Here is a 25403-nt window from a genome sequence, read left to right on the forward strand (position 1 = left end):
GATCAGGAGCCTAGGAGTATTCCTGATTCTGCTACTGACCTTCTGTGTGACCTTGGGCACATCACCTTGCCATGCCTCAGTTTCCCCATTTGCAGGATGCAGCTGGGATAATGATGCTCTTTGTAAAGTGCTTTGTGATCATTGGCTGAAAGGGGCTTTATATGGTGGTGGTATTCTTTAGCTATTAATTTGATATTATGGTTAATGAAAGTTTGGAAATGTAATTCACTTCTGTCCTCACCAAAGGACTCTGAGCCCCTGAACTGGGCACAAAAGAGTTCTATGTGCCTATTTATTTAGCGCATTCGTTGCCACAGTGCTGCTGCTTCTTATGGTAGCACTGAGAGGTCCCCACCAGGATCAGGCCCCTACTATGCTGTGCCTGGCGCTAAATACATAGGAAGAGACTATCTCTTTCCCCAAAGAGCCTGCAGTCTGCTATGAACCTCACAACTAATTTATGGCCTAAAAGGCCTGTGTGCCCACAAGTCCGTTATTGGGGTGTGTACAGGGCTGGAAGTTACAGGGATGTGTGGGGAAGAAGACGACAGCTCCACTAAATCTATTAGTTTAATAGGTGTGAGGAGAGGGCAGAAAAGAAGGGACACTCCCCTTGGCAAATGCTTCCTTTCTAAGCTCTGGGGGTGTCGAATACTCCCCTCCCAGGCATGCAGTAATACAGCAAACAATACCGCTTCTTAGGCTACTGCATAGCCCAGCCATGTGGATACTGCCCATTGCCTGAGAGTCTTATCAAATTCCACAATCCCATGGAGGAGAAACAGGAACCTGGCCTTGGTGTCTTCCCTCCCTTCTCAGCTTAGCCCTTAAGACCAGGGTGGGCAAACTTTTTTTTTTTTTTTTTTTTTTTTGGCCTGAGGGCCGCATTGGGTTTCCAGAATTGTATGGAGGGCTGGTTAGCGGAGGTGCTGCCTCCCCAAAGAGCCAGACATGGCATGGCCCTGCCCCCATCCGATCCCTCCTGCTTCTTGCCCCCTGATTCCTGACTGTCCCTCCCCCCGAGACACCTGCCTCATCCAACCACCCCTTCTCCCTGTCCCCTGACTGCCCCCAGAACCCCATCCAACCCCCACTCTCCTTCCTGACTGCCCCCTGGGAACCCCGCCCCCATTCACACCCTCGCCCACTGACCACCACCCCGAAGTCCCCTGCCCTCTATCCAACCCCGCGGCCCCCCCCGCCCCCCCCGCTCCCTGTCCCCTTACCGCGCTACCTGGCGGACCGGTGGCTGGCAGAGTTACAGCCATGCTGCACAAAGCACCAGGTAGTCGTGCTGCCGGCTGGAGCCAGCCACACCACTGCGCAGCACAGAGCACTGGGTCAGGCCCCGGCTCTGCAGCCGCGCTGCCCCAGTAGCTTGCAGCCCCACCACCCGGTGCATTGCGCTGGCGGCTGAGAGAGCTGAGGCTGTGGGGGAGGGGGAACAGCAGGGGGAGAGGCAGGGGCTAGCCTCCCGGGGCAGGAGCTCAGGAGCTGGGCAGGAGGGGCCCGCAGGCTGGATGTGGCCCACAGGCCATAGTTTGCCCACCTCTGTCTCTTTGTGACCCACAATTCTTCTGGCCAAGAGAACTGGAGGGGACTCCATTCAGGAGAGGCTGTCCATTTAGAGACTCCTGGTGCCACTGGCTAGCTGGAGAGATGAGTAATGGGAGGGGAATCCTTCCTAGAGGATGAGTGTCCTGCCTCCTGTCACACTGCAGCTTTTTGCATTCATTTTCCAGCCTTCGTATTCTCAGTGGTGTTAGTGTTGGGCTCAAGCATGTCCTGGCACCCTGCTCCGAGCACCTGCACCTGTGGGGGAAATGGGTATCCGATCTGACCATGTAGAAGTACCCCCCCCCCCAAAGTGTTTCCAGTGCCTGTTGGCCTGAAGGGAAGAGCCAGGATTTGGAGTCAGAGCTGGGTCACTCCCAGAGCAGTGCATGGAAGTGGAACCCAAGTCTTGCACAGGGCAGAGCAGCGCACCCCTAGCCTAGGGAGTCAGAACAGGATCAGGAGCCAAATGGGGTCTTTCTGATGAGGCAGGACACTGTGATCTCTGTAACTCATTGTCCTCCTTTAAAACCATCCTTATAACTCTCCTTTGCCATGAGGCCTACAACAAAATTTGACAATGGTCACGCTGCTGGTGAGCTGAGACCACTGCCTATCATGCTGACCAATGTTGTCTCGCGTTTCCTTGTACTCCCCTGTCTGTCAATATCTATCTATTGTCTTCTACTTAAATTGGAAGCTGTTTGGGGAGGGACTGTCTTTGTTCTGTTTGTACAGCACCTAGCACAGTGTGGCCTGGTCCATGATGGACTCCTGGGTGCTACAGAGAATACAAATAACAGATCACTCATGCAGCCCAAACATGGGGCCAGCCCAGAACCTCAGCTGGTGAAAATCAGAGTAGCTCCATTGACTTCAGTGAAACTATGGCAATTTACACCCACTGAGAAAGTGGCCCATGATTTCCAATGACTCCCACCTCTCTCATTTCTGAACCGTGCATTCTAATAACATTAAGATCCTGCCTGACACCAACAAGAGGCAGGAAATTCAGAGCTGAGGACAGCTGCGCTTTCCCTAACTCATCCTGTTGTGGCCATTGTGGGGGTCTCCAGCGAGTTCAGCACAGGATGGTCAGCTCCGTCCATACATCTGACCTCGGCCGCATGGGTGCGTGTCCACACTAACCACATGTAATTGTACACAGACTTTTTTTGAAATGCCAATTTTGCCTTGAAATAGAACCTGATTTTTAGAGGCACTGTACACCCCTCTCCTACGTCCAAGAGGAAACAGCCTGGCATGAAAAAGCTGCCCTGATATGAAGGACCTGGAGCTCAGTTATGAATGCACCCTGACTCTCTGGGGGGCAGAGAGAGACTGGAGTCAGAGATTGCTGTAATGTGGGGAAGGGGTCTTTGTTCTTTCCTAAGTGGGCTGGGTTCACAGGACACACAGTAAAGTTCAGAGGGCCGGATCAAAGACTGCGGTGCTAATATTTACATTTGTTCAGCTATTTATACCTCTTACTCTAGCCAGCTCCACTAATTGGTTACAAATGGTTTCATAGGTTATAAATAGGAACATCAATGCCTCTGAGCACTTCTATTGAAGCTGGATCACTTGATGCAAACTGTTGCCAAAAAGGGCTTGCTCTGTGCAGTTTCAAAATCTCTACAGATTACTGGCTACAAATGCATTCCTACCTTACAGACAGTCTATGCTTGCTCCCAGGACTATGTGGGCGGAGGGAAGTCGGCAGGAGACTACCACCTGCTCCTGTGGGCAGCCATGCTGGAAAGGCCTCTGCTCTCTGCTGACTGAAGGCCCAAGATCTAATATTGCTCAACTCTCCAGGGGATTTAGACACCTATTTCCCATTGAAATTAATGGCAGCTGTGTGTCAAAGCTGCCTAAGGGATTTAGACAATCTCAGACAGCTTTCAGTGCCTTAAATCTGTGCTGTAGGCTTGGTCTCCAAAGCCAGTAGCACCTTGGCCTTTCCAGGCAGAATATGCTTGAGCTAAAATTTTTGCAGCTTGTGTTTCAGGCCAGCTCTCTGGGGCCAAGCGGTAAGATCCTGGTCCCAGAGAGATCACTGGGAGTTCTGTTATTGGCTTCAGTGGAATCAGGGTTTGACCCTTGCAGCTGAATGCAGTAGCACCAGCGGGAAACACACCTTCAGTCTTTCCAGGCTTCCCAACTAAACAGCGGTGAAGGTGTTTACAGCTCAGTCCCCAACCATCTCTGTACCCTGATTACTGAGCCTCAAGTGTATTTCAGGCTGGTGAAGTGGTGGCACTGTGGAGGTGAGAGAATGCAGCATCATATGACATGGAGATGAAAATGTTGCAATGTCATGCCACAGCTTCCTAGTATGAGTGTTTTTGTTCCACTTGTGGCAGCTCTGACTTGAGTAGTTAATTCATGACAAAGCACCATTGTGGCCTGTCTCTGTTTTGAACAAAGACCCAAGTGAAAATCCTCCTAGAGGAGATTAAACCCAAGCTAACATCCATTAGTGCGTATTGAACCCAGCTTGTCCTGCTCTGAACCTGGATCGCATCAGATACAGGATCCTGCATGGTTTAGGGGTCAAAGCAAAGATCTAGGAGGGTCTATGCTAGCTGAGCCACTGACTCACAGCGTGATCGTGAGCAAATCCTTCAACCTCCTTTCGCCTCAGCCAACCACACTGAGACAGAGCAGTTAAGAGTTGGGGACCTCACTGACACCCGGGTTCTGCCTCTGAGCCAAGCTAATCCAGAGGAACCAAATTGCTACCCCTTCTTCCCCAAACCCATGAGGACTTAGTTCTATCACACAAGGCAGCACCTCAGGAAACCTCACATGCCATAGGGAAAGGGAAGGTCTTTCAAAGTCCATTGACCTGGCGGATGAATGTGCAGGAGATCGAGAGATGCACCAGGAGAGAGGAAATTCCAAGAAACGGCTGGCATGGGGGAAAGCTGCAAAAGAGGGCATTAAGAAGAGCACCGTGAGTGGATTGCAGGCAGCAAGAGGTGACAGTAATAATGGGAAAGGAGAGAAGAGCTGGAGGCAGATCTATATAGGGCCTTGAAAGTAAAGAACTACCTTTGATCCACACATCTGGTGTCTAGCATCCACACACATACAGAGGACATTCCAGCAGTGAGTTCCATGGTGTGGGCAGGGCCGGCGCTACCATTTAGGCGACCTAGGCAATGGCCTAGGGCGCCAGAATTTTTTGGGGGGCACTATTTTGCCAGGGGGGCTGCACGCGGCCCCGGTGGACCTACTGCAGTCATGCCGGCGGATGGTCCACTGCTGGAAAGGCTCCGGTGGAGCTGCCGCAGTCATTTTGGCGGATGATGTGCTGGTCTAAAGGCTCCGGTGGACCTGCCGCAGGCATGCCTGTGGCAGGTCCACCAGAGCCTTTAGACCAGCGGACTGCCTGCTGGTGTCACTGCGACAACTCCACCGGAGCCTTTCCAGCAGCGGACCATCCGCTGGCATGACTACGGTAGCTCCACTGGGGCCGCGGGGGGCAGCGAAATGGCCGTCTGCCTAGGGCATCAGAAACCCTGGCACCGTTCCTGGGTGTGGGGGTATTGAAACTACAGGCAGTCTACACTGGGGCAAGGAGGAGTGATTCCCAGCTCTCATGGATGTACCCACACCAGCTCTGCTCTAGCTAGCACCTGCAAATAGCAAGGGAGGTGCGGCAGCGCAAGGTGGCAGCCTGGGCTGCCGGGGGGTAGGGGGGGAGCGATGCCTGTGCTACCTGGCCACATGCTTTCTTTGGGTGCTAGTTTTGAGCAGAGCTAGCACAGGTACATCCATGTGAGCTGGGAATCGCACCTCCCAGCTCAAATGTAGACCTAATCTGCAGTGTCATAGGAGTCTCCACCCACCTCTATTTCCCATTAGTTAAGATGCAACCTAGACTCCTTTCTCACAATCTCCCTGGCAACAAGTAGCCCTCTCGCTCCTGCTTGTGCACATTCCAAAAGAGGTGTCTTTTTGCACATGGTGCCAGCCGAGTGGATGTTGATCCCAGTCAGCTACTGTCTACCCTCATGGTTATGTGCAAATTTCCATTCCATAAGGTTTCACCGTTCTTCTCAAGCCTCCTTGCAAGCTGTCTTGCATGGTGGGATGCATCTTGGAGGATGGGGAAAACATAAGACATCTTAACCAGCCTTAAAGGAAAGCCCATGAAAAGCAAGCGGTAAAGTCAATTGCAGCAACTGAATTATTCTGAGTGCCCAACAGGCTCTCACAAAATAAATAGCAAGTTTGCTAATGATAGAGCAGAGATCAGTTTAGCCAGATAATTATATTTGTGATGCCAGCAGGCTGGGCTAATGATAGACTGTCCTCTTATCAATGGGAAGGCAGCGTGGTGCCTGCCATTTCTCTCTGCGATCCAGTGAGGGAGTAGAAACAAGCCCACCAAGTTCGTGCTAGAGCCTGCAGTCCTATCATGACGGACCCCCTGATGAAGTGCTTGGAACATCTAATTAGATATTTTTAGACTAACTAAATCAGCACCTCACGAGAGGGGGAGAGTGCTGCTGGCAAGACAGCGAACAAGGCAAGATGTGGGGAGCGGGAGGGGTTGCTTCATGAACAGGTGCAGAGAGTGACGTTGCCAGCCTCCTGGAGGCAGCGTCCTGCTGGAATTCTGGCTGCTACTGCTAATCCATTCCCACCAAGGCAGTATGCGAGCTGCCCCCAGGCAAATTGAAGGCATGGCCAGGGTGGAGGATGCTGCAGCAAGGGGGGTGATCTTTGCTTCTAACAATGATAATAACATGGTGAACAAAAGCCAGCCTGTCTGCTTCCACCCTCTCTGCCTTTTGTATTCACGGTTGCACCATAAATCTCTGGAAGTTTTGGGAAGCTTGTAAGTACTGTGATACACAGCTCCACTGGCTGCACATAGCTCTCTGGAGAAGGGCTGTCTGAAGAATAACAGTACAGAACTAATCAAATTTCTCTGGGAGCTCAGGCACTGGGGACCATTACACTTGCTGGCATTTCGGGTGTTTGACAGGGTATAGTTCGTACAGGCATTTTCCCTGTCTAGTCTTGCTCACTTAAAAGCTTCATCAATATCAACCATTATGCCATTTGTCATGGGTTGGAAACTGACAAGAAGAGGCAAGGGCCTGTGATTGGAAATGAACAAGCACCAACTGTAGCTGTTGCTTAATCTGGTGTGTCCTTTCCCTCTTCTCCACCCACCCCAGCTCCCCTCTGAGCCCTAAGCTGCCCTCCTTTTTCTGTTATCTCTATTTTACCCTTCTCCCACTTTTCCAGGCCCATTCTTTTGGTTGGAAAGAATGGGACAGGGCATCCTATGGGCTCATAGGGAAAAGTCCCACAGTGGAACTGAATATGGGCCCTTACAGAAAAGTCCTACAGAAGTGAATCCAGGCCCTTCTGGAGAAGGCCCACCAGAGATAATAGGGATTAAATGAATAGGATTCTGCAATACTGACTCTAAGAAGAAATAGGGAATTGGATGCTATGAAGGTTTTTGAATCGCCCTATAGAGTTCTGTGGTTCCCTGCTAGTAGCTCAGCCCAGGGCAAGAAATGAGGCTCCATAAAATGCTACATCCTGTTGCTTACTTAGGCAAGTGTCCCACTTGCCTGAGAAAGAGCTTTAATTTGGTCCATTATCTTTGGAGAAAATCCTTTTCTCTTACTTACACATCCTGCCATGAAGAGCTTACACCAGACAAGATCCAGGACAAGCTTTTCCAAAGAGTATGGTCCTCTGGCCTCGGTCCCAAAGAATGCACCATTATAAACATGCTGGCAGAATCCCTGACTAGGAAAGGCATGTTAGCTGTGCCCTGTGCAGCATTCCTACCATGTGCGTTTGCAGTTGTTCTGACTCCGCGTTCACTTGGGCTGCGTGATGTAGGGCTAGGAAACCTTTTGGTTGTTTTGACCTAGGTCTCAGGACAGACTTCAGAGACAAGGAAAAACTACTAGCCCTTCAAAGGCTTAAAGAGGTTTAAAGAAACCGATTGAGGTTGGTGACTTCTTCTCTTTGTTCAGAGGCACTTGTTGGCACATGTCAGTTTTCATTGCTGGAATCTCCTGGACGCAGCTGTCTGCAGTGAACTATGGATTCTGGGAAGAGGGGAGAGGGCAGGCTGGGAGGAGGAGTGAGATTGAGTTTCAAGCCCTAGTCAAGGACTTTCCCATACTGACACTTTCAACCAGGAGGGCAAGAGGAGGATGGGAAGGGGCAAAATGACACTTGTCTCTGTCCAGTCACCTGTCAGTTAGGAGGCTCTTGTCCAACTCTGATTGCGAGAGGAGCATTGCAATGCAGGCTTTGTCAGCCGCCTAGAGCAAAGAGTAGGGTGGGGAGGGCGAGTTTGCCAAGGAAGAGATTTCATTTCCCCCTTCCCCACGTGACTGGAACTCTGCCTTCCAAACATCTGTTCTCAGTGCCCTAGCCTATTCTATGCCATTCGAAATGACAGAATGTACTCCCCCGCCCACCACCATAATAATCCCCCAGCCTAAGTAGCCATCACTATGACTAACGATGGAATTTTTCTGAAGGGCTAGTAGTTTTTCCTTGTCTCTGTGGTGGGCCATGGAGTAATAAACAGATTGTTGTCGCCATGCAGTATTCAGAATCTAACCAAGGAATGATGAGGTGAGTGTGTGGAGAGCTGAGATGGGCTGGCTCCAGCAGCCCTGCCTGGGAGAGTGGGGAAAATGGCTCAACAGAGGCCTCGTGGTATGGTATAGCTGCTGGGCTTCCAGACAGAGAGATGTTAAATGGCGAGTCACCAGCAGGCACCATCGTTCAGCCTATTTCACTGATGGAGCTCGGACACCCTCTTTTAACCGAGTGCTGGAAAAAAAGCCCAAACCAAAAAAATGAGGTGAAAAAACACAGTTGCAGTTTCTTGACGAAACAAAAGAAAAATTGTCGCTTTCAGTTGGAACGAAATGTTTTGAATGTTGACTCGAAACAACACTGTGAAATGAAATGGCAAATCGAGTCACCCTTTCCTTGAGGAAAGGTCATTCTGGTTTGACCTTTTTGTAATGGTTCCCTTTGACGTTTTGAAGATTTTTGTATGGGGGCGGGGAGGGAGTGTCAGCTGAAATGCATCAAAATGCCTTTTTCAGCTAATTTACTATTGGCCAAAAAGAAGAACCAATCGCCCATGTCCATTCTTCCCAGACCCTCGGAATACGCCCCTGTCCATCAGAGGCCCCAGGTAAAGCCTGTTAGAAGGCAATGTCTGACGCACTGGTCTCCCTGAGGGCGCTGTGATCAGGTGGGGATCCTGCAGAAGAATTATGCTGCCAGACTGAGCTGTTCTCCAGCAGCTGCTGAGCCTCCGTTGAGCCACTGGGTGATGTGACAGAGCTTTAGTGAAATACTGTTGTTGGTATTCTCTGGAGCTGGGCTTCTCTGTGTAGCCAGTTCCCACCCTCTCCGTTAGGTGAATCTCTGACCAATTAATCCTCTCCTTCCCCAAAAGCAGAAGACCATGTCTGAGTCCTGCGCCTGCTCCCCGCTGCTGTTGGAGGGCTTGGATCTTTCTGCAGAGTGCAGTGAGAAGATGGCTAGAAGAACCAGCAGCAACCTCATATACAGACGAGGAAGCATATGTCATCTCAAAGCCTCTTGCACTCAGAGCATGTCCAGGGGGATAGACCAGCTTTGTAGTTTAGTTGGAGAGGAGGTCTCCTGTTTGGGGCTTGGACCCTCACACTGCAGCTCTTTCATGGAAGGATCACTGAGCTCATAGATTTACAGAGCCGAAGGACAGACAGGACCATTTTATCATTTAGCCTAACTTCCTGCATAACACAGGCCATAGAACTTAAGGATAGTGACCTCTGCATTGCAGTTGGCAGAGAGCATGCTGTCTTCATTTGAAGACATCAGGAGATGGGAATCCACCACTTCTATTTCTAGTTTGTTCCAATAGTTTAAAAAAAAATTAACAGACTTCAAGTGCTCTCAACACTGCTTCTGCCACAGGAACTCCCTGCTAGGCAGTGCTCCAGGTAAGGGTGTCATCTCTTCCCTCCCCTCACGGCAGCTGTTGTCTGCTCTACATTTTCTCTTTCCTAGTATCAAAGCAGCCCCTCAAATGGGAAAGAGCGCAGCCTTCCTTAGTGTCTCCTCTCATGGATTCTATTTGGCCTCTTTCCCCTCTTCAGTCTCTACCAATATGACAACACCCATAGAATTCCAGACTGCTCCCCTTTCTCTCTTTCTAGTATCTCTACACTGTGGGAGCAGGAGGGAGTGTTAGGTTGTCCTTTCATATTTCGTTACTTGCTATCAGCCTTGGCGTCCTTAGAGAATTATGAAAGTAGGGCAGGGTGATAGGAGTTCTTTTTAGTCACAGGCTATAAATATTCAGGTCACTAAAGTGTCCTCTGAAAGTGACGTGATCTGGTTGGGGCTCTTCTAGAACTGAGCTGGTTTCCAGACATGCCCAACTTTTGATAATGTGATAGGCTGGAAAAGAACTCCTGCCTGACAGTGACTCTGTGTCATCACATTAGCACATGGCAGGACACCTATCAGGTTATGCATGGTGTAATCCCAACCAGCAACAGTTGAGTCATCCTTTCTGTGGCTAGGAGAGCTTGCAAACACATAGCTAGCAAAGGGAGACAGATGGATTGCAACAGGGAGCCTTCTGGCACCATAACAAAGATTTATCAACGTTCCACTAGCTTTAACCAATCAATGGCCTAGAAGGCTATTATAGGGAGGGTCCCATGCAATCCAGACACAGAGGTTGCTTTGACATGCACGTCAGTTGTCCTGCTGGACCCTTTACCTGGTCAGTCATTGACTGGCTTTATTATTGGGAAGATGGCCAGTTCACTTTGGAATAACAGATTTGAGGAAAGAGTGAGAAACAGAGTGGTGATTTCTATGAAGCTGGTGAGATGCCTTCATGGTCTGTCTCCAGTTTGTTTTGGTCGGCTTCGCAACATAATATTCATTCCTCTCAATGATATTCAGAATCCATGCTTCATCCAAGAAATCTGACTCTTACTTTCTTCTCTTTCATTATGTACATTGTGCCATCTTCACCCAGTCCTAATACAGCACCCAGCATCCTTGAACTCAGACCTTCCTAAAGTTCTGGTCTTCCCACCTAGACTAGTGGCTCAGTTTAAAAAACAGGGCATCTCCATTTTTATTGGCAGGAGCTTCTGGAGGTCTTTGCTCTGTTCATGGAGGAGTTTGTTCAATGTAGTATGACAACCTCCTTGTCCATCCCCTTGAGTTGTGACCCTGTGGCAATACAGACCATTGCATAAATTATGGATATGTTGTATTTGTAATGCCTACACATCTCCTCACTGAAGCCTGATAGAATGTCTCTGCAGCATGGGCGCACTTGTGTGTTGCACTCCAAAGACTAGCAAGTGGCTGACCAAAGGATTTACTGGGACCACGAAGACAAAGCTATTCCCTTTGCTTAGATGCGGAATGCATCCTGTGGAAACTAGACCCAAAGCTAAGTGCAGAGAGGTTCCTTTATTCTTTCCTTGGCTCTGTAGATTAGCAGGACAAGGATTTATGGACTGTTTCCAGTGGTCTCATCAAATAGCCCTTGTTTATGGGGACACTGCTACCAAACATCACACCCTAGCCTATTGCATGTGACTTGCATACATTGCCAAGACCTACCATGTGTCCTGGGGAGGAATAGTGAGAGGGAGATTGCAGTTTAGGACTGGTCAGCTCTTCAGTCTGGCACGGGAGTATGTGAACATATCTGGCCATAGATAAGCAGCTACTGCAAATCCCTGTAAGGACCAGGTAAGATGTATGTTGGCATCTTTGCAGGCGTGGGTTAGGGGAATGGCTTGCATGTCAAGCAGAGTGCTTATTTGGGAATGCTGAGTCCCACCTCTCTCTCTAAATGAACTCACTATCACAGGCAGGTCACCTGTCTATACAATTAGGTCTATAGTGAGGTCTGCTAGTGCTGGGCTATATATACCAAACCCCAGATTCCTGAGAATGTTATCAGTCAAAAGCTATTATGGCATTTTTCAAATAGCCAACAGTGGCAAGAGAAAGAGAGAGGGTGCGGGGGGGTGGATCCCTAATAAGGAAAGAAAAGGAAACTGGGCTGGGAGGTAATGGAAAGACTTCAGGGAAAGGCATGTGAGTGATTACACTGGGGGAATGCTGTCACATAGTGCTGCTGAGCTGCGTGCCCCTGGGTGACTGGGAACCCTATCGAAAGTCCAGCTCTGATATGTGCTAGCTGACATTGCTCAGGAGAGGCGTCAGGTCACCACCAGCCCAGATGGTTTCTGTTAAAAGCGCTCTCACTGCTCCTGCAAGACAAGTTGTCATTTTAAAAATATCCGACTGAATCTTGCTTGGTCTCTCTTCCTCTGGTGCCCTCTGTGACTGTCACTCCCTGAGCTGCAGGGGAAATCATTAGGCTAGTGTGAGAGAAACTGTGTTTTCATTTCTCACCCACAAATCCCAGGACGGAGACCCCTCTCTGGCTCCACATACTTACCAGGAGCCAATGAGGCATGTTCTCTGCACGCAGGTGCAGGGGCAGGCAACCCCTCCACAGACATGGCCGATCCCACATGGAACTCGACTGTTTTTACAGGAGGAATAAGAGCTAAAAGCAAAAACATCCACTAAGTGACCCATATAGAATCTTGGTCTTGTGCAGTAATTCTCTGCAGTTTAGGGTCTCTTGGGTTTCCACTGTCTGCCAGTTTGCACTGGCAGAGCTGCAGGACTCAGCTGTTCTGGGGTTTTGTCAGCTTCACCCTGCGCTCCTCCACACGTCGATGTTCAGAGGAACATGGCAGAGCAGCCAAGTCCTGCAACTCATCAGAGGAGGGTTCCTCATCCATTTGCCTGGCAATTTCCATTTTCTCTTGTGTGTTTTTAAATAGAATATTCCTTCCTGGTACCCAAGAGAAAAGTTCCAGAGCCAATTTTGCTGCCTTGCCCTGATGATCTGTGGTTTAGGCAATCTTGCTCTCACTGGTGGAAGATTACCAAGTGCGTCAGTCTCCAAACAGCTGCTACGGCTGAGATGACTTAGCCTGAGATTTTTGGGAATAGGGCATTCAAATCCCTTAGGTGACTTGGAGAATCTCCAGATCCTGTACGCAGCTAGGGAAGTCCAAGCCTGTTGTGTGTTCTGCATTTTCATTTGGTTTGGTTAATTTCAAAGAGAAGGGGGAATAAACAAACATCTAAATCGGGGTCCCCAATGCGGTGCCTGCAGGGGCATCTAAATGCAGCGACATCCAGAGGCGTCGCTGCTAAATTTCAGCGGGATTTCGGCGGATGCTCGACTGCCTCCATGCAGGGGCGGCTCTAGACATTTTCTCCGCCCCAAGCATGGTGGCGTGCTGGTGGGGGTGTGCTCTGCCAGTCACGCGGCTCCGGTGGACCTCCTGCAGTCGTCCCGTGGCTCCACTGGAGCCGTGGGACCAGCGGACCCTCTGCAGGCATGCTGCCGAAGGCTGCCTGCCTGCCGCCCTCCGGTCAACCGGCAGAGCGCCCCCCATGGCATGCCGCCCCAAGCACGCACTTGGGGGGGCCTGGAGCTGCCCCTGCCTCCATGGCTCTTCGTCTGGTGCCCGCCAGATGAAAAAGCTTGGGGACCACTGATCTAAACCATGTGCCAAACCAAACCTCCCCAGTCACAATCCCTCCAGACTCTGTGTAAGCTGGAATCCAGATCTGCACATTGTGGCTGGCAGGGCACAGTGGCACCTGTAACACAGTATCACACGTGGTGTGGCAGTGGCACAATCTATTTCCAGCCACAGGCACCCCTCTCTATATTTGAAATATGATGAGATCACCATTGAAACACTTGTCAAGTATTTTTTTTTTTTAATCTGTGTGATATTTTACACTTCCATGCAGTGCAGCAGGGACATGTGTGAATTACCATGTGAGTTTATGGGGAGGAGGGGCAGGGATCTTGGGTGACTTCTGCCTAGAGCTCTGTGTCAGCCCGCATTGCAGCAGGTGCAGGTGCCAGAGCTAATGACTGTTAACACACATTGATAGCACCACCCAATTGGGTGATTTTGATGCTGTCTACTCAGCTGGCTACTGTGTATTTTATGAACCATTAGAAGAAATACATAGACAACAGGCCTGCCAAATTACCATGGGAACTTACCAGCCCTGGCACAAAATCTACTTGCCAACCTTGTGCATGGTCGATAATGAAAACCGGGAAGATATTTCATTTGCCCATTTAAAAAATTGTGCTCCTACTAGGTGAGAAGAATTTGGCAAGGCCACTATATAGCACAATGTCTTGCATGTTGTAGTAGAAGGGTCTGTATTGGTATGTTTTCCAACCTCATCCTTCCCAGGTCTCTGCTTGTGCCCCCACCAATTAAAACTTTGCAGAGCTCCCTGCCAGAAGCCAGGCTGGCTGAGCCATATTTTGTACAAGTTGTTGGGAAGCACTTTCAGCCTCTTCCCAATGCTGGGAACAGAAGTGAGGTCATTGCTAACAGGATTCCTCTGTCAAACTTGCCAGCCCATCAAGTGCAGGTTGTTGTTCCTGCGCTGTCTTTGGCTCACTTTGTATTTCTTTCCACATCAGTTTCCCAAATAATTGGGAGACACGGAGGCTGAACTGGAAAAAAGCTAACATTACCCAACTGACTGCAGTAAAACACAGGTGTCAGGAATAACACATGTATTAGCCTCTCTTCTAAAAGGATGGTGATCATTTGCATGCCATTTCCCAGAATGCTCTGACAGCTGAAAGCTTGGGCTGGGGTCTGAGAACAAACCAGAGCTAGCTTGGAGTGTGCCTGAGGCAGGGCCGTCCTTAGGCATAGGCAGAATAGGCAGTGGCGTAGGGCCTCACACTGCCTGGGGGCACCACTCTGCAGGCAGCCCAGGCAGTGTAGAAGCAGGGCTGCTGGGTCCTAGAGAGAGCTGAATGCAGCACAGTCTGAGGAATGGGATTGGCTGCTGGGGTCTCTGGGAAGGGGAGGGGGTGGGGGTTGGGAAAGAGCTCACCTGTGAGTGTGACTCTTTCCCCCCGGCTGAGGTCAGGTGAGGCTGTGGCTCTGGAACCAGTATCCTTTGTTGTCTCCCATAACATCCATTCTTCTCCCCCCTGCCCCACGGAGCACCCCCTCCTTTCTCCCTCCTCCCCAGGAGCACCCATCTCTCTCTCCTCCCTCCCCTCCGTCGGGGCTGGGTTGGGTGAGGTGCTGGGGGTAGGTGGGGGGAGGGGAGGCTGGCTGCTTGCTGAGGAATGAAAGTGAAAGTAACTCACTTCCTGGGCAGGCAGCCAGAATTGGAATGTCACACAGGGTTTGGATGGGGTTAGCCAGATGTGTGACAAATCGGGATTGGGGTAGGGTGAGCAGATATCCCTATTTTATTGGGACTCTTATATAGGCTCCTTTTACCTGCCTCCCCCCCATCCCTGTCCTGATTTTACACACTTTGTCTGGTCACTCTAGGTGGGGTAATTGGTGCCAATATAAGACAAAGCCCCAAATATCGGGACTGGCCCTATAAAATCAGGACATCTGGATCTGGCCACCCTAGCTAGGGAGTGCCTCTCCCCCGGGCTGTCAGCTATCCATCTCATCCGGGGGGAGCTGCATAGGGCAGGATGAGTTGCTGTGGCTCCATGGGTGCCCCGTCCCTGAGATCAGATGCTGTGCTAACTTCACCATGGTCCGTAAGGCTGGTGGTGGTGCCCATTGGCGTGTGATTGGACCTGAGGGTTTGCTGCTGCTGTTGCCACTCTGCACCCCAAGAGGTGGATTTTGGGGTCCTGCAGTTTTCCACCTATCTCCTCCTCTACTGCAGCTGTTGGACCAGCGGGTTAGGGGGTGAGCCAAGCATGAAAGCAGTACTGTGTTGCCATTTAGATTGTCATTTAACAACTTTGTTTGCCAAAAATTCTTGCTAACAATCCTGAATCCAATTTCAATATTATTTAAAAAAAAAAATCAATATCTTAGCCAAAAACAGAAAATTAAGTTGTTGACAAGTATTAGTGACAGGTTTGGTTTGAGGCAGGGAGTGGGCCAGTTTTCATCAGAGAAACAAAAAATGTTGACTGACTTTCCTATAGCCTGTTACTCCTGATAAGAGCCCTCCAACAACTGTAATATGCTCATCTCCTTACTAGTGTATAAAGCAGGGGTCGGCAACCTACGGCACACGTGTCAAAGGTGGCAGGTGAGCTGATTTTTGATGGTATGCAGCAGCAGGCTGAGCGGCTCAGCCCATCACTGCTCTGGGGTTCCGGCTGCTGCCCTATTGCCAGCTGGGATACCAGCCATCAGCCCCACTCAGCACCTGCTGCTGGACTGGGGACCCACAAGGAACCCCAGGCTGGCAGTGGGCTGAGCAGGCCAGCTGAACCACTCAACCTGCTGTCAGCCTGGGGTTCCATTCACTCAGCTGGCAGCGGGCTGAGTGAGCTGGTGGCGGGCTGAGCAGGGCCGATGGGGGGTTGAGTGGCTCAGTCTGCTGCCAGTCTGGGGTGCCAGCAGCACTCAGCCTACTGCTACTCCAGGGTTCCGGCTGCTGGCCCCTTGCCAGTCAGGAGCTCAGCCGCCAGCCCCACTCTGCCTCCTGCCAGCCTGGGTGAGCAGAATCCCAGGCTGGTAGCGGGCTGAGGGGGGATTGGCGGCCGGGATCCTGGCTGGCAGGAGTTGGTGGTCAGAACCCCAGACCAGCAGCGGGCTGAGCAGGGCCTGGGATCCTTGTCTAGGGTTCCAGCCACCAGCCCGCTGCCGGTTTGGGGTTTCATTTACTCAGCTGGCAGTGGCCTGAGCAGGACCGGTGGCCAAGACCTCAGATAATAACAATAGTTTATTTATATAATATAGACATAGAGAGAAACCTTCTACAAACCTTAATGTATTACTGGCACGAGAAACCTTAAATTACAGTGAACTTGGCACACCACTTCTGAAAGGTTGCCGACCCGACCCCTGGTATAGAGTGACCATATGTTGTACTAAGATTCTCCTGCTTTTTTTTTTTTTTTCCCTGTGAGTCAGTATAACTTTTGCCAGCCCAGAAGTTGGGCAGCCAATGTTTTACGTTTTCACAATGTTTTCTCCAACTTTCATAAAGTAAATACATAGCTAATATGAGTTAAAAAGGCCAGGGACACTTCTTTGTGAAGAATCTGTACAGCAGATCATGCCCATAGACGATCCAGAAAAGAAATTTGAGGTTGAATTTTTTAATGTTGTGATGGATAAAGCAGTATCTGCTGTTGATGAAAGGTTTAATACCTTGCAAGTACACCATGAACAGTTTGGATTTTTGTGTAACATAACTAAATTCAACGAAATAGGAAAACAAGAGCAACTAATGACCAAGTGCAAGAACCTAGAGAGCCTCCTGAAGCACGGTGATAGTTTTGATTTAAATGGACTTGAACTGTATGAAGAATTGAGTACACTGTCATCAATGTTGCCACATGCAAAATCGATGATGGACATTGTACAGTTTATTCATACCCGCAAACTTGTTGACATATATCCTAATGTGTACATTGCCACTTGTATTCTACTCACAATTCCTTTAACAGTAGCATCAGGGGAACGGAGTTTCTCAAAACTAAAGCTCATTAAAAACTATCTCCGCTCTACAATGAGTAAGGAACGCTTAACTGGTTTTGCTATTCTTGCAATCGAACAAGGCACGACTTTGTCTTTGTCATACAATGACATTAATACTGATTTTGCAGCCAAAAAAGCCAGAAAGATTGCTTTTAATTAAAAACAAATCTTTGTTTCAATACCTCTTCATATAAATTTCCAATAAAATTTTGATAAATTAAAAAAAAATTTGCATCATTCTGTCATCAGAATTTTTTCTATAGTGCTGCTTCTTTAGTGCTAGTCTATCAGCATTACAGTGTGCTTAATTAAGTTAAACTGGTTTTAATAACGTGAATGTGGCAAGTTTTCCAATACTGTAAGCTTATGTTTGTGTTGCTAAGAGCAGATCAGGCACAGGGGCACCAGTTTAATAATCTCGCCTAGGGCACCATAAATCCTAAGGCCGGCCCTGGCCTGAGGTCTTTTCTGTTGAGCTCTTTGCCAAAGAGCATGCTCCCTTTCTGTTATCCTCCATACCCTTGTAAAGAGAGTAGAGTCCATTACTACCTGCATCTAGCCTTTCCACATGATTGCTAAGTCCTCTGGTTTCCTGCAAATTTGATTAGCTTTTCAGTTGCAGTTAAGGGGGCTGCTGCTTTTGGGGTTGTGATCCAGCTCCTGTCGTCTCTTTGGGCTGCAATTTGGAGGGAGAAGTCGGGTTAACAGCTCCAGCCTTTGCTCAAGGCCTTGATCATTCATAAAGCTAGGGCCAAGAGGAACATTGAACCAATATCCACTATTAAGGGTAATTTGTACTGGATGTATTTCAGGCCTACAACACAGCCTTTCCTCTTTTTCTTCCCTCATTTCCTTGTTTCACCCATTTCTCCAGATTTCTTCTGCTCTGACTCAGGAAAACGCCTTTCTTTGATCTGTTTTCATTTGGTTGCCCATGGATAGGAAACAGTGCCACTGGGTAGAGAGAGAGCAGTGCTTTGCTAAGGCAACAAGATGAAGGGAGAACCCTGCCTGTGCTGCCCACAATACAAGTTTTTCTGCCTTACCCTGTACAATCCTGCTGCCTTTGCAAGGATAAAGTAAATGCAATCTCCAGCCAGTGGTTTTCCCCTGTATATGTCAGAAAATGGACTATAGCTTTTTAAACCTAACACAAGAAACGGTTAAGCAACCTTGGTTCATGCCCAGTTTTCCCAGAATTCTGCACTGGGTGCTCTCAGCCTGCACCATAGTTGATTAGGTGGCACTAATGAGTGTGATTAAGGAAATCATTTTATATCCTGCAAATCTAATTTAAACCAAAACTAACAAACAACGCCGGATTGATCTTTTCCCCATTCTATTCCTTGAAAAGGGACTTGTTCTTTGGGAAAGGCCAACTTGGCCTGGCCTGCTGACCACACATTAATTGTTGCTAATGAGGGGATGGAAGACTCCACTCCCAGAATCCTCCGGGGGATGGAATGTCACTTCAACAGGAGAAGAATGCTCCTCAGTGGATTGTGTCGGGTGTGGGAGGAGGGAGCTCTGACCTCAGAGCGGACTAGTTTAGCCACATGAATGGATTTGTTATCGGAGACTGCCTCTATTCTCGTACCTACTGTACTCTGAGCCTGGGCTTAATTCCGACTCCAGTGCAGAAAGTGGGAGTGTTAAGAGGATCTCCAGTGCTTACTTTACACAGACGGATTTATTATGCATATATTCCAGATAGACTGGGGGGGGCTCATTCTGCACGGGGGGATGAAATCCCTGTAGCTCATGTAGCTCTGTCGCTGGCCCACGCAGTCAGGAGCACGAGGCGGCTGCTGCGTGACAGCAGAACTTGGCCCCAGTACTTGGCATTCTACCCAAGGGTCCAACCAGTTAACATTTCCCTGCCCCCATGCTGAAGAAAGGCAGAGGTGGCATTTAGCAGGAGACAGAACACTGTGTCTGCTTGCTGTTTCCCACACTAACAACCCCTCTCCTTTGAAGTTGGGCTTCTGCCGAAGCGAGAGCAAGTGTGGGAAGGAAGGGGAGAGAGAATTATGCCTTTCCCTGAAAACCCTGCGTAAACTCGGTGGGAGTTCACTGTTCTAGGCAGGCTCTGCTGTTTGCTTTTCCCAGGTCGTGTCGCAACACCGACATGATCCAAATGCTTTTTCTTCTTTTATTTCTGCCCCAGTTGAAAGGAGTCTAATTGGTCGCTTTTAAATTGTGGTGCATAAAGAGGGCAAGTGCTGTGCAAGATTTCCTCATGCAGCTTGGTGAGTGCACCCCCATCCTGCTGCCCTCACCACCCCCAGCTGCCAGTGCACCCCATCTCCCTGCATGCCCTACCCTGCTCTTCCAGTGCATGTCTATCCCCATCTGCCAGTGCACCCCATCCTGCTGCAAGTCCATCCTGCTCTGCTAGTGCACCCCATCTCCCTGCATGCCCTATCCAGCTCTGCCAGTGCCTCCCATCCTGCTGCCCTCACCACCCACAGCTGCCAGTGCCCCCCATCCCACTGCATGCCCTACCCTGCTCTCAGTGCATGTCCATCCTGCTCTGCCAGTGCCCCCCATCTTGCTGTCCTTGCCACCCCCATCTGCCAATGCACCCCCATCCTGCTGCCCTGACCACCCTGTTCTGCCAGTGTACGCCCAGCCAGCTACCCTCCTAGTCATTCTAAGTCTGGGATCCCCACCCTGCTTTGTCAATACACCTGAATTCTGATGTGCTATACTGTGGTCCCCACCCTGCTCCATCATCAACACTCTCTTCTGACAGGCTGCACACACAGCTATCTAGTCCTGGCCTCCACACCCAGCTTGCTCAGTGCACCTCAGCCTGACCTGCCAATCATTCTGAACAGTGTGGTATGGATAGGTGCAGATTAGGCTAAGGGCACTAGATTCATTCTGCTTGTGAGGAAATGACTAGACTAAATAGCTCTGAAAGTGCTCTGCAAAGAAGGGCAGGAATGGTCTCCCCAGGGGACTGAGGGGCAGAGAAGGATGGAGTAGGAAGAAGGTTTTGTATATTTGCATGATGGGCTGGACCTCAGGAGACCTGGGTTTGAGTCCTGCGTGCCTTGGGGTCAGTCACTTGTCTGATGGTTATGAAGTGCTCAGATACTACAGTGCTGAGGGCCATATAAGTAACCAGATGGATGAATTTGCCCAAGATCACACAGTGAAACACCGGCAGAGCTGGGAATGGAGCCCAAGACTCCTGACTCCCGGTGCCCTGCGCTAACTACATAGTGACACAGCCTGAGCTGTGCAGGATTTGAACCCAGGCCTCCAGCCGGAAAGGCTAAATACATTATCTTCTTGTGACAGCCTGGCCCACCTGTGAGTTACAGGTGTACCCAGTTCCCTCACAGATGCTCTCTTTGTGCTCTGTCACCTATCCCTCTTGACCATTCGCAGGCTGGTCATCTGAAATGCACGCTAATGACTCTTGTTATTGACTCTCTCTCCCGTTTTCTGATCATTAAAATGGCTGAGAGATTTCACTCAACAGCCCTTTCCTCAGCGCTGAGGCTCCACTACCCGAGGGCTCTCCTGGGCTTTCTCCCAGCAACCAGCCGCTGACCATGCTCTGCCTTCTGAAGTGTGATCCCTCCGCCTCAGACATGCAGCAGGGCTGGAGGCTTCACTAGCTAGGCAGTTGCCTTGGTCAGGGCAGGAAGCTGTTTTCTTGTGTAGCATTGAGGGTGTGTCTACATCTACAATTCTGCAGCGCTGGTTGTTACAGCTGTATTAGTACAGCTATATAGGGCCAGCGCTGCAGAGTGGCCACACTTACAGCAACCAGCGCTGCAAGTGGTGTTAGATGTGGCCACACTGCAGCGCTGTTGGGCGGCTTCACGGGGGGTTCGGGGAACGCGAGAGCAAACCGGGGAAGGAGACCAGCTTCGCCACGGTTTGCTCTCGCGTTCCCCGAACCCCCCTGCAAACCGCAGGGAAGGAGACCTGCTTGCTCGGGGGTTCGGGGAACACGAGAGCAAACCGGGGAAGGAGACCTGCTTGATTACCAGAGGCTTCCTCAGGTATGCTGGGATACCTGCTTATTCCACGGAGGTCAAGAAAAGCACTGGTAAGTGTCTACACTTGATTACCAGCGCTGGCTCACCAGCGCTGGATCCTCTACACCCGAGACAAAACGGAAGTACGGCCAGCGCTGCAAACAGGGAGTTGCAGCGCTGGTGATGCCCTGCAGATGTGTACACCTCCTAAGTTGCAGCGCTGTAACCCCCTCACCAGCGCTGCAACTTTGTGATGTAGACAAGCCCTCAGCTACTGCAAGGGCAATTCAGCACGAGGGGAACTTCCCCTGGGGGAGGTACTTCATTAGAATAAATGGCTAAGTGGGCTGTTACTTTCCATGCCAGTGAAGAGCAGTTGTAACTACTGTTTCCAGCCTTATCCCTAACCTCTCTCTTTAATTCTCTTTGCCTTTCGCTTCATTTATAATCTTCTAGGGGAGGGAGTGGGGAAGGCAGCCCTCCTTTGGGAAAGGGAAAAACTCTGCCGTTTTTGCTTCACAGGGGCTTGTGCCAACATTTTCCTGAGTTGATCCCTGGAATTCAGTCACACATCAAATTTATGGTTCGAATAACCCCCCAAGCCACACAGTGAAACGTAGCCAGATCCCAAGGCCGTTCCCATCATGCCCCTGCACAGTACTGCGTGTTTGGTTTGCAATTAAGATTCCAGATGGGGCCCAATGTTGGTCTCCACTGAACCTTCCACCACACCTGACTTGTACACTGCTTTTGTCCCCTCGACCTGAAACTCCTCAAGCTTTGTATGGCTTGGAGTTTTCACTGAGAGCATTGCACAGAGCTTGCCAGCACGTATAGCAGCCAGGGTCATCCTCTGTGGTGAGGCATGCAATCAACAGGTCAAACATCCAGGCCCAGCTCAATAGCAATGGGCATCAAATGCAAAGCTGCTGCATCAAAATTTTGCCAAAGTTCAGGGGTATTTGGATCTGAGATTTCTGTTCACCCTGTTATTGGGGTAAAGGGGATGATGGACCAATTTAGACATGAGCCTGTGGCAGGGTGGGTGGATTAAGGTTTGGCTCAATCCTCTCTCTGGTCATGAGAGAGAGAGCGAGAGAGAGGACACAGACACAGACAACCCTGGCACGTAGCGAAGAGCACCCCCTCAGCTCTACTTTGTCTCTCCTTTGTTGGTCTGTCAGTAGAGAGATCTCAAGGGCCTTAGATACATGGACATCTTCTCTTCTCACACCAGAAGCGTCTAGATATCCAGGAGCATCCTCATGTTGATGCAAAGGGAGCTTCTCAAGGGAGCTCCCAGCATATTCTCAGGCTCCAAGTCCAAGACCTGGCTATTGCTGTCTTGTTCTACAGCACTGTTGGTTGTTATTTATGTTGTTGTCTTGCTAGGACCCATCATGAACCAGGATCCCTCCCTCCCTCCCCCCGCCACGTGCTAGGCACTGTACAAACAGAACAAGACAGTCTGTGATGCAGATATTTTATAGACTAAGTAATTTAAAGAGTAAATTGAAACTGTGGCATCCCCATGAGATGATCACAGCCAGGTCACCTCCCCCAAGGTCATACCAAGGGTGAGGCTCAGGGAGGGAGCTGGGATTGTCCGGAAGGCTTTGGAGACTAGAGAGAGGCATATGTTACATAAGGTCCCATCTCAACCTGGCTTCGTGTACCCACCCATGACTTTTACTCCAGGTCTTTGGGTGAGGAGCTGTTTCTCTTTATTATCCTGTAATCTTTGTTCACCCCAGCTGTATCTACGGGTTGCCATGGCAATTCTGCTGCAGCTCAGCAGTGTTTGTTTCAGGATGCTATCCCTGGGATGTTCCACTCCAGGGGTATGTGCTTTCTGTGCAGGTTGGAAGAAACAGGAGGGAAGGGGGTGGGACAGGCAAGAGAGGCAGGATCTTACTGACTCAGTGGGGCAAACAGGTTTCTCTCTGGGAAGGCAGCTGCTCAGACCACAGACACTATGAAGGCAGCCCTGGAGGGTGTCAAGTGAAGCCAGATTTATAAAGCTCCTGCGTTGTTGTCCTCTTATTCCAGAACGTCCTGCACCTGTAATGCCTCTTGATACTCTATGGAGCTCCGGCTCCTCACCTCACGGCCAGCGGCTCTTAAATGAAAGCAGGGTATAGTGCCTACCTCCGATGGCAGCCCCACCACAGCCCAGCCCAGATGGATGTTCTAGCAACACCATGATGCAGTGGGACTGGCCACAAGTTTAATTTCATAGCAAGGCTTTGCTAACCTGTGCCCATTGTGCTTGTTAATCTGCAATAAATATGTTTTTAATGAGCAAATGGTATTTGAGTAACATAAAGTAACTACAGCAGTGAGGGCTATCTCTGTAGATTTAACCGGCCCCAGCCACATGCTGGCAGACACTAATTTTAAAGCCATATAACACCTTGCTGAAACACCTTCTCACTCTTGCAGCCTTCTCCTGCCTTTCCTCTCCCTCAGCGCTGTGTGTATTGACTCACAAAGGAATCTCCATTTAGAACATCCCTTTCCTATCTAACCAGAATTAGGCAGCCAGGTCATCATTTGCCACTGATGGTGTCACAGTCCATCACCACACAAGGGGTTGTGATGTCATAAACTCTGTGTTAGGCCTGAAGCAAAACCTAGGATCTAATCTGCCTTGAGTCTTTGGGAGAATTCATTTCTGGAGCCAGAGCCAACCTTTACCATCAGATCCAGTCTCTGATGCCATAATGTATGAATCCAGGCAGAACACAAACAAGAAAAGCTTAGTTGATCAGCAGCCACAGAATGGCACGTACAGGGGCTATATATTGTAGCTGGACTCTCTCTCTCTCAAATCAGTGGACCAGATCCTCAGCTAGTGTGAATTGATGGAGTCAATGGAGCTAAATTTATACCAGCTGAGGATCTGGCCTAATTGTGCACTGTGGGTAAATATTTGATGCCAGAGCTTGGCTCATGATTGTTTAGTGATGTTTTAAGGACAATACTGTATCTTTAAATATTTGTCAGAGGTGCTGTGTCCCTTTAATGAGATAATGAGGATGACATGTTAATAGCTGATTACTGGGGAAAAAATGTATTTGCAGAGGATTAACTCTGGAAGTGACATTAATCTCCTGCATAGTTGCTAAACCCCCATAAATAATTAGTTTTGCAATAGCAATTGATTATCAAAAACAATGTTAATAAATCCCAATTAAATACACATTTATTTCACAAGAAGTGCTGCCAAATTCTCTTGTTCTTTTCTGTGCTGCTGTTTGCTTTAGGCAGATGTCTGTGCTAAGTCAAATCTGTTTACCAGACAACCCTAAACCAAGCTGCAATTTGCCAAGGCGGAGTAGCTATAATAATAGAAATAGTTCCTTGGTAGAGTGCAGTAACACTGCATGTTTTTGTTCCCCCTCAGCTGACTTCAACCTGCCTGCACACAGCCCCTGTCCACTGGATATCGTCATCCCCATTTTGCAGGTCGTGAAACAGGAGCAAAGATGCCAAGGCTGGGGTTTTCAAAGCACTTTAGTGAGCTGCGTGCCCAAATCCCAGTCAAATCCAATGGGAGTTATGCACCTAACCCCCTGGGGTGGCTTTGCTCAAGATCACACAGTCTGTCAAAGGCAGAGCTGGGAATACAATTCCTGACTCCTAATGCTGTGCTCTGACCACAGGACAATGCCCCTTCCTTATGCAACTGATGTGCCCACAAGGCCTTGACGCAAACTGTTTTTAGCCCAAACATCTTATTGGGCTTCAGACAGTCCCATGCTGCTGCTGTACTAACCTGAAGCAGCTATTAAGCCCTCCAGCAGCTGTGCAGGTCAGGGTGGATGCAGGCACGGGGTGCTCTAAGCAGAGAATGCTGCGTGGCCCTGTGTTAGCAGGACAAGTTTTGCCAGATTGCATTCGAGCTGGAGGATGATTCCAAGGGTGAGGTGGGGCTTGGTTGATTGCAAGTAGTATATTTTTATAACACAAAAATACACCATGGAATGTGATGGCAAATGTCCTGAAGGGAGAGAAGGAAAGTTTGGTGCCCTCTGAGTGTCAAAGCGCCAGTCAGGAGATGAGGCATGCTACTCGTAAAATGAGAGAGCGACAGCACTTCCCAGGCGTAGTTGGCATGGATTCATTTCCTCCCTTGGAATGGGCATGCTGGAGCCATGCTCAGGCCTATGCAGACATACAATGGCTGTGGAGAGAGCCGCTCCACTCTGTGTGAAAGCCCACCCTGCTGCAATTGGTGGCAAAACTCCCATTGGCTTCA

The 25403-nt window shown here is 49.6% G+C and overlaps 1 protein-coding gene and 1 long non-coding RNA gene across 9 annotated transcripts in view; one reads left to right on the forward strand and one right to left on the reverse strand.

Moving 5' to 3' along the window:
- The window catches only part of ABLIM3 (actin binding LIM protein family member 3), a 131852-nt gene that overhangs the window by 19640 nt on the left and 86809 nt on the right, over positions 1-25403 (forward strand). The gene's annotated exons all lie outside the window — the stretch shown is intronic.
- Positions 10600-14603, reverse strand: LOC115656248. The gene is made up of 3 exons (XR_004001607.1): positions 14563-14603; positions 12059-12169; positions 10600-10809 (listed from the first exon to the last, which is right to left on the reverse strand). It is a non-coding gene; the product is annotated as an uncharacterized LOC115656248 (long non-coding RNA).

This window comes from Gopherus evgoodei, chromosome 8 (genome assembly GCF_007399415.2).
Source record: "Gopherus evgoodei ecotype Sinaloan lineage chromosome 8, rGopEvg1_v1.p, whole genome shotgun sequence".
Lineage (NCBI taxonomy): Eukaryota > Metazoa > Chordata > Testudines > Testudinidae > Gopherus > Gopherus evgoodei.